The following is a 14,831-nucleotide window of genomic DNA, read 5'->3' as shown; positions in this document are numbered from 1 at the left end:
AAAAAATTAGAGGGAACATTGCTACAGACCCCCAGAAATTATAGAATAATTGTTAGATCATTACAAAAATGTTTATTAGATGATACAATATTTTGATTATATCTTGCCTTATGCCTTATATTCCCCCCTTCTGCTTTGGTGAAAATGTATAAGGCTTTCTTAATTCTTAATTCTATTGGGATGGTTCTTTGGTATTTTGGCCACTATCCCTTTCCTTGCAGCACTTCAATAAAATGAAAGAAAACTTGCAACTCGTGTCTGGTGTTCTCCATTGGCCTCGGCACCAGGCTCAAACCCCAACTGGGGACAACACCATTGTCCTCTTTTTTGGGATGCAGTGTCAAGATTAGTTTGAGCGTCTTGAGTGAAAAGACAGAATTCCATTTCTTGTCTGCTCCTTGGCCCCCCTCTATGCAGGGGTACAACTTTCTCCAGATCCTCTTAAATATGGAGGATTGTGGATAGGTCTAACATAATTAAAAGCACTTGGATTGAGAAGGCTTCCTGATCAGGGTGGACACGACAAACACCTGGTCCCCATCAATAATGTACCTTTCTTCCTTCTTTGTATTAGTACCTGCAATCTACGTACAACCCATTTGGAGGTCCCTCTGCAAAGAGAAAGCAACATCGCTACTTCACTAACTTCACTATCTTCACTAACTAACTTGCACATACCCTCTTATCATTCTTGGTGACCTCAATCTACCTCTGATTAATTAATTTATTGATTGATTGATTTTGTCCATTACACAATGGGGGTTTTAGTGGGTATACACAAAGTAAAATACATAATGAAGGTAATATAGGATATGCTCATAGTAAAATATATCTAAGAAAGAATAGAAGATATAGGAATAAAATATATCAATGAAAGACTAGAAGAAGAGATATAGGAATAGAAGAAAGGTATAGGAGATTTGGAGAGCAATAGGACAGGGGACGGAAGGCACTCTGGTGCACTTATGCGCGCCCCTAATTGCACCCTAAACAAATGTACCTATCCGTACAACCCTATACAATACCCTTACTAATTTGGGGCTAGATCAATTAGTATCTAACAATAGACTCAACAACTGCCTCAATCTCATCTGTAATAGTTTAAAATTACTGACTACAAACAATAGAAACAATAGAAACAGTGACTACAGCATGACTGACTTTTGTCTCAGTATACGACCTTACAAAAGTCACCATAAAAAGTCACCATAATGATGAGATCACCCCATTGCCAAGAGATCTGTAATGGGCATGCATAAGGGCACCAGAGTGCCTAGCATCCCTGTCCTGATGTTCCCTTTTATTTAGATTTATTACATGCATTCAAATCATGTGTATTCTCCTTTTTCTTATCCAATAAATAAAATAAAATCCATGTTTTTCACCAGTTGTTTCAACTCCTACCCTCAAAACGTCGCTACAGAGCACTGCACACCAAGACAACTAGACACAAGAACAGTTTTTTTCCAAACGCCATCACTCTACTAAACAAATAATTCCCTCAACACTGTCAGACTTTCTACTAAATCTGCACTTCTATTCTACTAGTTTTTCTCATCATTCCTTTCACCCATTTCCTCCCATGTTGACTGTATGACTGTAACTTGTTGCTTATATCCTAAGATTTTTATTAATATTGCTTCTTCATTGCTTATTTGACCCCTATGACAATCATTAAGTGTTGTACCACATGATTCTTGACAAATGTATATTTTATTTTATGTACGCTGAGAGCATGTGCACCAAGACAAATGCCTTGTGTGTCCAATCACACTTGGCCAATAAAAATTCTATTCTATTCTATTCTATTAAACCACTGGAGGGCGATAGGTGGATTCCAGAGGAGGGTGAGAAGGGAGTGACATTCTTAATCTTGCCTATCTAGGACTCTGCACTCTCTCTGGTTAACCCTTTGAGTTTTGCAGGAGGTACAACTGGAGGAAAGTCTTGAAGGGAAGGGAAGAGATCCAGCAGTGGTCCTGGGTGACTGGTGGATGTTTTCCCATTCAGAGGGAGGCAGGAGGTTCTCACACTGAAGAAGTAAGAGATATTGGTGTATGTATGTATGTATGTATGTATGTATGTATGTATGTATGTATGTATGTATGTATGTATTTATTTATTATTAAATGCACTAGAGTGCCTTCCGTCCCCTGTCCTATTGCTCTCCTATATCTCCTATACCTTTCTTCTATTCCTATATCTCTTCTGCTATTCTTTCATTGATATGTTCTATTACTATATCTTCTTTTCTATTCTTTCATAGGTATATTTTACTATGAGTATCTCCTCTATAACCTTCATCATGTATTTTACTATGTGTTTATATATACAGTATACATCTACTAAAACCCTCATTGTGTATTGGACAAAATAAATAAGTACCCGTCTCCTAGAAAAAATGAAATATCCTAGGAAATACAGTATTTAAAAAGGCAGATTATATTGAACATCACAGGAAACATGCTTTTAGGAAACAAAAAAAAGACCCACTCTTAGTAGCCCCCACCTTTGTCAATGTGCCCATCAAGGAATGGCCCAGCTCACCTTTGTTAATAGATGAACTAATCTATTCTACATAACAAACCAACTCCTGACAGAGCCATATGAGGAATTGCCCAAAGAGCTTTCATTCTACCATCACCCAGCAAAGGGCCAGCCAAACCCAAACTCACAAACACAGCCTACATTGTTACCCTTGCATGGCACCACGGGAATCCGACAGCCAATCAGTGCATTTCTGGCACAGAAGCAGGAGGGCCTCAGTGCGGGGCTTCATAGAACATAAAACAAAGAACTTCTCAGAATTTCTCCCCCCACACACCTAACATCTGTAAACATGTGATCCACCTTCTCTGGACAGAAGCTCATGCCATGTGCTCCTGTCCACCATTAAACTTCCTTTCCAAGCAACCTCCATGAATCCAATTTCTTTTTCCCCACTTGGAACTTAATCCATAAGAATATTAAGGAGAGAAGCAATTTAGAATTAAGGAGAAAATTCCTGGCAATTAGAACAATTGATCAGTGGAACAGCTTTCCTCCAGAGGTTGTGAACGCTCCAACACTGGAAGTTTTGAAGAAGAGATTGGATAACCATTTGTCTGAAGTGGTGGAGTGTCTCCTGCCCAAGCAGGAGGTTGGACCAGAAGACCTCCAAGGTTCCTTCCACCTCTTTTGTTGTTATTATTATTATTTATTATTATTTCCAACAAAGGGTAAGGGAACCAGGAAATAATCCCAATCTACATTCCTTCAACCCTTGTGTTTCACACAAACTCACCACTTGCAGTTACTCTTTGGGCTTAAGGCAATCTTTTTGTGAACCTGCCTGCTTATAATAATATAATTTGACTCTTAACAAGGAAATCCTGAATAAAGGGAAATGGAACATCCTAAGCAAGACTCACTCCGTTGCCTTTCATTTTATGTGAACTTTCATGGTTTGTTAATGTGTTCTGGGACTGGCATGTTGTCTGAACCCTGATAGCAAGTATAGGTGCAGTAGCATAATTGCTCTGGACTTGCACCGTGACTCAGAGCCACGGGAGCATATACACATCACCGTTCCACCTTAGCAGCCCACCTCTGCCTAAGAGCCAGGAGGAAGCAAGGGAGAAAGTAGAATCTCTAGTCTGCTTTGGGGGGAAACAGGAGTGAAGGAGAAAAGCCGCCTCGAGTCTGAGAGGGGAAGCGCGGCCCATAAATCTAATAAATAAATAAATTATTATTATTTAATCATTAATTAATCTAATTAATAAAAGGACTGCTCCCATTGGCCCCTCATTTGACAGCTTCCCTACAAATAGGGAGCTGTCATCCTCTGTTGTTCCGACCTCTGCCTCACCTGTTTTGTTGCTGAATATACATTTCCTTGTTCCTGAAATGCCTCTCTGTGCTTTTCTTCAAGCTAGCCGACTCCAGGCTATCTAACCGTTATCCAATCTCTTCTTAAAAACTTCCAGTGTTGGAGCATTCACAACCTCTGGAGGCAAGGGGTTCCACTGGTTAATTGTTCTATCACAAACTTTCTGCCTAGTTCTAAGTTGCTTCTCTTCTTGATTAGTTTCCACCCATTGCTTCTTGTCCTGCCCTCAGGTGCTTTGGGGAATAGCTAGATTTCCTCTTCTTTGTGGCAACCCTGGAGATATTGGAACACTGCTATCCTGTCTCCCCTAGTCCTTCTTTTCATCAACATAGACATACCCAGTTTAAAACAGTTCTTCACCTGTTTCATCCTCCAGTTTAATCCCCTTTGTTGCTCTTTAATGCACTCCTTTTTAGGGTGTATATATTTTTCTTGGTTTTTAAAAATCACACCCTTCTTTGAGGGAGAAAGAAATAGAAAAACAACTTTTCTCAAATGCATTTATTCAGTGTATTTCATCATAAATTTTGATGAGGGTCAAGTCCATAGTTTGCAACACATACATAGAAACTAACTGCTCAGTGCCACTGTAATCTTCCAATAGCTCAGAAATATACTTCCTTCCAGGAGTAGGATTATTACTCAACTGTTGAATGCACCATTTTCTAATTCTTTATTTGGTTTTCGCTCTCAGATACGTAAACTGGAAGCGATTTCTACAGCATTTCATAGAGATAAAGTTCTCTTCAACAAAGAGTTTGTTCTCAGGCTAGATGAATGCTCCAGTGAATGAAAAAGCATTTGGAGACCCTCAAGATTCATTCAACCTATTTGCAATTGTGTAATAGGACAGAGAAAGAATGGAAAGCCATTTGGCATATGAGAGAACAGGAAAAAGCCCTTCTGGTGCTCAGTCTGGGAGCCTTGGGGAGATCTGGGGAAGATATGGGCAGAAGATCTTGGAGGAGGAAACCATTGTTTCACAAGTTCATGCCTGGAAATTCAGGAGCCTCCAATATCAAGAGGATGAGGGTCCCCGAGGACTTTGCAGCCGACTCCATTCCTTTTGTAGTCGATGGTTGAGACCAGAAAAGCACACAAAAACACAGATGCTGGACCTGGTTGTTCTGGAGCAGTTCCTGGCGCTTCTGCCCCTGCAGATGGAGAGCTGGGTGCGGGAGTGTGGAGCAGAGACCACCCCCCAGGCGGTGGCCCTGGTAGAAGGCTTCCTCCTGAGCCAGACGGAGAAGGAGAAGGAGGAGCAGGTTGAGTTGCAGGTGAGATAATTTTATCTCGGGATCCTAGCAGGAGTTTAGATGTAATAAACAATATTTTTGAAGTTTATGCTCCCCTGTCCAATTGTCTTTCCTTTATCTCCATTATTCCATTATCCAATCCTAGAAGAAAGATTTGGGAAACTTGTCTTTCTTCTTTTCCAAACTAACTGATGGACATTGGGTGCTTTCAGTTGGTGTTGAAAGAACAGAACAAGAATCCATGTCATGGTTTATGTGGTCCTTTCATTCTTCTTCTTTTCTCTGGCTTATATTCCAAGAACTTCACTGTGGAGAACAGAGATCCTGAGGGAAGGAGGCATCAATCCGATGCCCCTAGGGAACTGTTTTTCTTCAGGCCTACTGAACATGACAAAAATCAAGGTACATGCACAGGTAATACAAGAATCTCTCATTCCCCATGGAGATCTCAGCTGGCTCATCTTCTCTATGTCTTTGCTATTACAGCACCTCTCCTCCTATTTTGTTAATTTTGCATTTTATAATTCTGTGTCCCTCACAGGGGAGAATAGAGGGAAGCTGATTCTTCCTTATGGTGAAGATGAAATTATGGTTCAACCTCCAACTCAAGTAAGAGAAGGGAAATTATTTATTAGATTTGTTTTCTCCCTGGTTCTGTTTCTTTGTTTCCCGTTCAGCCAATGGCTGAGACTATTTGAAGCTTCCTTGCTATATGACGAGTTTTGTGTCTCTGGGTATTGATGGCACTTTACCAAATCAATCCAGAAGAAAATGCATCTTTTACTGAATGGCAACAAAAGATCTCATAAAAGCTGCCTAAAATATTTTTTCAGTCAAATCCTTTTTCTTCTGTCCATTTTCTCATCTCAGTTCTGGAATTCTACTAAGCATAGACCTTAGTGCACAATTTTCCTAAAGAAAAGGGTAGATCTTGCGTTCCCTCCCAGACCTATTCTGTACTCTTTTTTCCAGGGGGGTCTTGTGCCCTTTGAGGATGTGGCTGTTAATTTCTCTGAGGAGGAGTGGTCTCAGCTGGATCCTCACCAAAAAGATCTGCATTGGGAAGTCATGCTGGAAAATTACAGAAACACGGATTCTTTAGGTAAGATTTTCTATTCTCCAGGCAGAGTTCAGGAAGACATGATGTGGTTTGATGCCATTGGCTGTTTCTTATTTGAATTTCTCCAAATAAAGGTAATCTCTTGAGAGGGAGAAGGAAAAGATATGCTGTTTTGTTGCTCCTAGTATGGAAGGAGATCAATGGCTTTCTGCTTAGAGGAATCCTGTGCCATTTGTCAAATGTTCAGTTTTTCTATTTTGATTTAAACCTGTCAGTGATAAAGTAATTCCTTGGTTTCAGGTAATGCTAAACTCTGTTACCGAGATTTCATATTATTTGGCCCAGGTGTTCCAAATCAGTGCTATGAAGGATTGCAATTCAATTAATTACTTTGGCTTAATAGACTTTGCTTCCATTTCATTTGTATGTTGACTCTTGGAATTAGGGCATTTTTGTTTCAAAGTTAATTCTCAGAGGGCTCTTCTGGAATTGGCCCACCTCCAATGGATCTTAGGTTTTCTACAAATGCTTTATGGGATGTTTCTCCTTTTTTCTTAACCTTGCTAACATTTTTATTCCTCTTTTCCTTTAAAGGTTATAGTGGGCAAGGGTATAAAGAGTCGAATGAAACATTCCAAAAGTACAGACTTGGGTACGGAACAGAGAAGCCTGAAAATCAAATGGAACAAAAAAGGCAGAAGAAAAACCGAACAAATAATTGGAATAAGGAAACCTCATCTTCAGTTGATGCTCAGTTGCAAAGCTTTCTTGAACAACCAGGAAAAATAGAGAAAAAATATATTAGGAAAGGTGCAGGACTATTCAAAGATATATTAGATGTAAATGAATATCATACAACTGAACCCAAACCAGAAGACTATACATGCAAAGACAGTGGAACAAATTACAGTGGGACATTCACTCATTCTAGAGAAAGAGTGATATCTGACAAAGGGATGCACGTAGGAGAGAAGCCATATAAATGCATGGAGTGTGGAAAGGGCTTCAGAATAAGCAGTAAACTTACATCCCATCTAAGGATCCACACAGGGGAGAAGCCATACAAATGCACGGAGTGTGGAAATGGCTTCAGAACAAGCAATGATCTTACACGCCATCAAAGGATCCACAAAGGGGAGAAACCATATAAATGCCTAGAGTGTGGAAAGGACTTCCGTCTCCTCAGTCATCTTAAACCCCATCAAAGGATCCACACAGGGGAGAAGCCATATAAATGCACGGAGTGTGGAAAGGACTTCAGACTAAGCAATGATCTTACAAAACATCAAATGATCCACACAGGGGAGAAGCCATATAAATGCACAAAGTGTGGAAAAGACTTCAGAAAAAGACATGATCTTACATGCCATCAAAGGATCCACACAGGGGAGAAGCCATACAAATGCACGGAGTGTGGAAAGGGCTTCAGCCAACATAGTAATCTTATTTCACATCTAAGGATCCACACAGGGGAGAAGCCATACAAATGCACGGAGTGTGGAAATGGCTTCAGAACAAGCAATGGTCTTACACGCCATCAAAGGATCCACAAAGGGGAGAAACCATATAAATGCACCGAGTGTGGAAAGGGCTTCCGTCTCCTCAGTCATCTTAAACCCCATCAAAGGATCCACACAGGGGAGAAGCCATATAAATGCACAGAGTGTGGAAAGGACTTTAGTAAAAATAGTAATCTTACCCGCCATCACAAGATCCACACAGGGGAGAAGCCATAAAAATGGATGGAGTGTGGAAGGAGATTCAGGCAAAATACTCATCTTATTTCACATCAAAGGATCCACACAGGGGAGAAGCCATATAAATATAGGGAGTGTTGAAAGGGCTTTAGCCAACAGACTAGTCGTAATTCCCATCAAAGGTCCCACACGGGAGAAGCCATATACATGGAGTATGGAAAGGGTTTTAGTTCCAACAGTTATCTTACTTCTCATAGAAGGATCCACACAGGGGAGTGTTGTGGTTGGCTCATGGCCAGCTCCTCTGATAACAGATTTTGGCCCTGATGAGCTGTGTCCGTCGGAGCATCGGAGACCTGTGTGGCTCTCGGAGGGTTCAGATGGTGAGGGGAAGGAGAGATGGAAGTGAAAGTGCTGGAGAGGTAGAGGTGGAGGCCCCTGCAGTGTCTGTGGAACCCCCAGTTAGAGCCTCATGTGGGTCAGATGAGGAAGGGGTGGTTAATGGCCCTATTCTCCATGTCTGAGTGTGCAGGATTATGGGGCAACATGAGCAGCTGCGCAGATGCAGAAGATCTTAATCACAGCTGGGAGTAATTGGGGAATCCTGGAGCAGGCGTAAAAGGGGAGTCTTTGTGGGAGAACCTTTTGCAGGAGTTTTCATTTGTGGTTTAAAAGACAATGAAACAGATCTGGGTTCCCCTCTCTAAACCAACATGTTGCATCCATGGAAAACAGCCCAGTTTTTGGACACCTTTGTTCTGAAAGATTGTAGCTATTGAACAATAGAGTGAATTCCTTTGCTGCAGCTCAGTTTGGAGGCATTCTTCACAAACCTTCTGCTGTTTGGGACATTCGTTATTGGCTTGGCAGATAATCCTGAACCTTTGGTCATAAAGCTGCTCCGTGTCTTCGGAGAGGGGCAGGACACATAATTAATTATTAATCATAAAAAGACATTCTTCAGCCTATTTATAAAGCAATATATTTTGTGTTTTGGAAACCTCCAGTCTCTGTGTGTGTTTTTGTCTTTATCTGCACTCAACCAGTGTCAGGCAGAACAGGGAGTAGCCATATGACAGCAGAGAGTATGGCAAGACGTTTACTTAGAGGAATCAACTGGTTGGTAATAAAAGGATCTACACAGAGAGAAACCCATACAAATCCTTGGTGTGCAGAAAGGAGTTCAGACAGACTAGTAGTCTTACTTCCCATAGGAACATCCATGAAAGGATGAAGTCATGTAAGTGCATGGACTGTGGGGTGATGACTCTGATGCTGCTTATTTAAAAAAATGTCAGAAAAGGACATTTTAAACATTTTGTAATGAAGTGGAAAGAAACAACTGAGTGGCAGGAAACTCCCGAAAAGAAAATCCATGGATTTAATAAATCTAGAATTAACATAGATTTTTAACCAGATGTATCTCTGTATGAGGAATTACCTTATTCCTGTCCTGTCACTCTCTCCCCACAGTCCATGCAAATAGAGAATATTTAGAATTTCCCCTTTTTTCTTTTCTCAAATTTCTGTTTTTCTCTCGCTTTAATCTCCCTTTTTCTTTCTCTCGGGCTGCAGGATTGGGGTGGGGACTGATGGAGCGCTTGGGCCGATCAAGGCTGCCCCACGGGCTTTCTCCAGCATCTGGATACACAGAGCACTGACACACGCCTCCTTTTCCTCAGCTGCCTCCACGCGCCCTATATCACTTGCCCAGCGGTAGGCATTTCTCGCGGGGTCCCTCCCCGCAGCGCCCTCATTTCGGAGAATATTCTCTATTTTCAATCAATTAAAAATCATTAATATCGTTAATCTCCCCAACAATTGTAAATTCAATTCCATTTATGCATTAATCCAAATCAGTATCACCTACTACATACAGTATCGATAATAAAACAGAAAACTCGGGGCGGCTCACAACAATAATAAACAATGTACAAATCCAATATTTAAAAAACAATTTAAAAACCCTGATAATAAAATAATCACACAACCCAATCAAACCATACATAACCCAAGTAGTTGGGGGAGGTGTCAATTTCCCCATGCCTGGCGGCAAAGGTGAGTTTTCAACAACTTAACAAAGGCGAGGAGGGTGGGGGCAGTTCTGACCTCTGGGGGAAGTTGGTTCCAGAGGGCCGGGGCTGCCACAGAGAAGGCTCTTCCCCTGGGCCCTCCCAGACGACATTGCTTAGTCGACGGGACCCAGAGAAGGCCAACTCTGTGAGACCTAATCCCCCGCTGGGATTCATGTGGCAGAAGACGGTCCCGGAGGTATTCTGGTCCGGTGCCATGAAGGGCTTTATAGGTCATAACCAAAACTTTGAATTGTGACTGGAAACTGATCAGCAGCCAGTGCAGACCATGGAGTGTTGATGAGATATGGGCATATCTGGGAAAGCCCATGATTGCTCTTGCGGCCACATTGTGCACGATCTGAAGTTTCCGAACACTTTTCAAAGGTAGCCCCATTTGAGCAATAATAACCGTCTTACTCAGGAGATAGAAACATTGGCCTCCATTGGGGTCAGAACAGAAGTCAAGGATTATCTGTCTGACCAGTGCACTCTTTTAGAAGCAGATCAGCAGATCAGGAGTCCATTTTGAAGCTCCACAGAAAATATCTAGGGGGGAAGGCAGGTTGTTCTCGACTTACAATGGTCCATTTACTGACCATTCAAAGTTAAAACGGTCTTGAAAAAGGTGACCTATGGACCCTTTTCACACTCAGGACCTTTGCGGCAGCCCAATGATTGCAGGATCAAAACTTTACTGCTGCTTCATATTTATGACCGTTGCTGTGTGTCCCGAGGTCACGTGACTCCCTTTTATTTCTAACCGATCCACGCCCAAGCATGAAAATGTGCTGCTCAGACATTATACTTTTCCACCCAAAATTAGAGGGAACATTGCTACAGACCCCCAGAAATTATAGAATAATTGTTAGATCATTACAAAAATGTTTATTAGATGATATTTTGATTATATCCTGCCTTATGCCTTATATCCCCCCGTCTGCTTTGGTGAAAGCAGACGCTTTCTTCATTCTTAATTCTATTGAGATGGTTCTTTGGTATTTTGGCCAGTATCCCTTTCCTTGCAGCACTTCAATAAAATGAAACAAAACTTGCAACTCGTGTCTGGTGTTCTCCATTGGCCTCGGCACCAGGCTCAAACCCCAATTGTGGACAACACCATTGTCCTCTTTTTTGGGATGCAGTGTCAAGATTAGTTTGAGCATCTTGAGTGAAAAGACAGAATTCCATTTCTTGTCTGCTCCTTGGCCCCCCTCTATGCAGGGATACAAATTTCTCCAGACCCTCTTAAATATGGAGGATTATGGATAGGTCTAACATAGTTAAAAGCACTTGGATTGAGAAGGCTTCCTGATCAGGGTGGACACGACAAACAGCTGGTCTCCATCAATAATGTACCTTTCTTCCTTCTTTGCATTAGTACCTGCAATCTACCTACAATCCACCTGGAGGTCCCTCTGCAAAGAGAAGGCAACATCACTACTTCACTAACTAACTTCACTACTAATGTGGGTAGCCTCCTTGCACATACCCTCTTATCATTCTTGGTGACCTCAATCTACCTCTTATTAATTAATTTATATATTTATTTATTGATTGATTTTGTCCATTACACAATGGGGGTTTTAGTGGGTATACACGTAGTAAAATACATAATGAAGGTTATAGAGGATATACTCATAGTAAAATATATCTAAGAAAGAATAGAAGAGAAGATATAGGAATAAAACATATCAATGAAAGACTAGAAGAAGAGATATAGGAATAGAAGAAAGGTATAGGAGATATAGGAGAGCAATAGGACAGGGGACGGAAGGCACTCTAGGGCACTTATGCACGCCCCTAATTGCACCCGAAACAAATGTACCTATCCATACAACCCTATACAATACCCTTACTAATTTGGGGCTAGATCAATTAGTATCTAACACTAGACTCAACAACTGCCTCGATCTCATCTTCTGTAATAGTTTAAAATTACTGACTACAAACAATAGAAGCCTTTTCCAAAAGTGACTACAGCATAATTGATTTTTGTCTCAGTATACCACCTTACAAAAGTCACCATAATGATGGGATCACCCCATTGCAAAGAGGTCTGTAATGGGCGTGTATAAGGATACCAGAGTGCCTAGGGTCCCTGTTCTGATGTTCCCTTTTATTTATATTTATTACATGCATTCAAATCATGTGTATTCTCATTTTTCTTATCCAATAAATAAAATAAAATCCATGTTTTTCACTGGAGGGCGACACGTGGATTCCAGAGGAGGCTGAGAAGGGAGTGACGTTCTTAATATTGACTATCTAGGACTCTGCACTCTCTGGTTAACCCTTTGAGTTTTGCAGGAGGTACAACTGGAGGAAAGTCTTGAAGGGAAGGGAAGAGATCCAGCAGTGGTCCTGGGTGACTGGTGGATGTTTTCACATTCAAAGGGAGGCAGGAGGTTCCTAATCTGAAGAAGTAAGAGATATTGATGTATGTATCTATGTATGTATGTATGTATGTATGTATGTATGTATGTATGTATTATTAAGTGCACTAGAGTGCCTTCCGTCCCCTGTCCTATTGCTCTCCTATATCTCCTATACCTTTCTTCTATTCCTATATCTCTTCTGCTATTCTTTCATTAATATGTTCTATTACTATATATTCTTTTCTATTTTTCATAGATATATTTTACTATGAGTATCTCCTCTATAACCTTCATCATGTATTTTACTATGTGTTTATATATATATATATATACCTACTAAAACCCTCATTGTGTATTGGACAAAATAAATAAATAAAATAAAAATATTTGGATTTATATGCCGCCCCTCCCCGAAGACTCAGGGCGGTTTACTACATAATATATATGCCCTCATCCAGGTTCAGTCTTCTGTGTCCCGAGAGTAGGAGAACCCAGATCCCATGTGCCCCTGCCCCCTTTTCTATGCTCGTAACAAGCGGGGGGGGGGGGGAAGCAGACTGCCAGAAAAGCTGTTTTGCCTTCAGTTGTGTTGTCCACAGAAAGAAATCCAGATCCTCAGGAAGAAGGAGGGTATTATGGGGGAGGCAGTCACACCCCACTTCCTGGGAAAAGCTCGGTAGGGGCAGAGGGCGAACTTACATGGCAAATTACAAGCAGGAAAGAAGAAGAGTTTTTACAAAGAAGGAGATGCAGAAGATTGTGCCTGCATTCTTACTATGTGCTGGATGAGACTAAAATAGGGCCTGGATCCTCTGCAGTTCAATTTGTCTTAGGAGGTGTAGGAAGTTAACCCCCACCCGTCTCCTAGAAAAAATGAAATATTCTAGGAAATATTAAAAAGGCAGATTACAGTGATCCCCCGTTTATTGCGTCCCCAACCATTGCGAACAGGGTACTTCGCTATTTTTCAACCCGGAAGTCAAAATACCATCTACGCATGCGTGCCCGGGGCACGCATGCGTAGATGGCAACCGGGAGATCAGCTGCTGGGCGGCTTCCCTGAGTCTTCCCCCTCTTGCTGGCGTCAGCGAGGAGTTTCCCCACCGCCCACGCAAACTCCTCGCTGCCGCCCGCCCTTCGCCCACCCACGCCGTTCATTCTCGCCGCTTTTGAGCTGAGTCCGGAAGCGAATTCGCTCCCGGACTCAGCTCAAAAGCGCCGATAGCAAGCGGCAAGGAACGGCTTGTCCACGCTTGCTATCGGCGCTTTCGAGCTGAGTCCGGGAGCGAATTCGCTCCCGGACTCAGCTCGAAAGCGCCGATAGCAAGCGGCAAGGAACGGCTTGTCCACGCTTGCTATCGGCGCTTTCGAGCTGAGTCCGGGAGCGAATTCGCTCCCGGACTCAGCTCGAAAGCGCCGATAGCAAGCGGCAAGGAACGGCTTGTCCACGCTGGTTCTCGGCGCTTTCGAGCTGAGTCCGGGAGCGAATTCGCTCCCGGACTCAGCTCGAAAGCGCCGAGAACCAGCGTGGACAAGCCGTTCCTTGCCGCTTGCTATCGGCGCTTTGGAGCTGAGTCCGGGAGTGAATTCGCTCCCGGACTCAGCTCGAAAGCGCCGAAAGCAAGCGTGGACAAGCCGTTCCTTGCCGCTTGCTATCGGCGCTTTTGAGCTGAGTCCGGGAGCGAATTCGCTCCCGGACTCAGCTCAAAAGCGCCGAGAGCCAGCGCCCCCCGGACCCCCAACCCGGGTTTGGGGGGCTGCTAGGAAGCCCTCCATGCCGGCAGCAAACAGCCGCGCCGCCCCCAATCTTCGGCTCCTCGCTAGCGCTGTGGGAGTAAAAACACCATCTGCACATGCGCAGATGGTGTTTTTACTTCCGCAGCACTACTTCGCGAAAACCCGCTCGTTGCGGGGGGTCCTGGAACGGAACCCTCGCAACGAGCGGGGGATCACTGTATATTGAATATCACCGGAAACATGATTTTAGGCACACACAAAAAGACCCACTCTTAGTAGCCCCCACCTTTCTCAATGTGCCCATCAAGGAATGGCCCAGCTCACCTTTGTTAATAGATGGACTAATCTATTCTACATAACAAACCAACTCCTGACAGCCCCATATGAGGAATTGCCCAAAGAGCTTTCATTCTACCATCACCCAGCAAAGGGCCAGCCAAACCCAAACTCACAAACACAGCCTACATTGTTGCCCTTGCATGGCACCATGGGAATCCGACAGCCAATCAGTGCATTTCTGGCACAGAAGCAGGAGGGCCTCATAGAACATAAAACAAAGAACTTCCCAGAATTTCTCCCCCCACACATCTAACATCTGGAAACATGTGATCCACCTTCTCTGGACAGAAGCTCATGCCATGTGCTCCTGTCCACCATTAAACCTCCTTTCCAAGCAACCTCCATGAATCTAGTTTCTTTTTCCCCACTTGGAACTTAATCCATAAGAATATTAAGGAGAGAAGCAATTTAGAACTAAGGAGAA

At 42.7% G+C, this 14,831-nt stretch overlaps 1 pseudogene; it reads left to right on the top strand.

The window, feature by feature from the left end:
• Nucleotides 1-7,140: 7,140 nt before the first annotated feature.
• LOC139159400 (zinc finger protein 208-like) overlaps nucleotides 7,141-14,831 on the top strand; it is a 115,036-nt pseudogene continuing 107,345 nt past the window's right edge.

This window comes from Erythrolamprus reginae, chromosome 2, assembly GCF_031021105.1.
Source record: "Erythrolamprus reginae isolate rEryReg1 chromosome 2, rEryReg1.hap1, whole genome shotgun sequence".
Classification (NCBI taxonomy): Eukaryota; Metazoa; Chordata; class Lepidosauria; order Squamata; family Dipsadidae; genus Erythrolamprus; species Erythrolamprus reginae.
The sequence above is the reverse complement of the archived record's forward strand: the minus strand, read 5'-3'. Positions and strand labels throughout refer to the sequence as shown.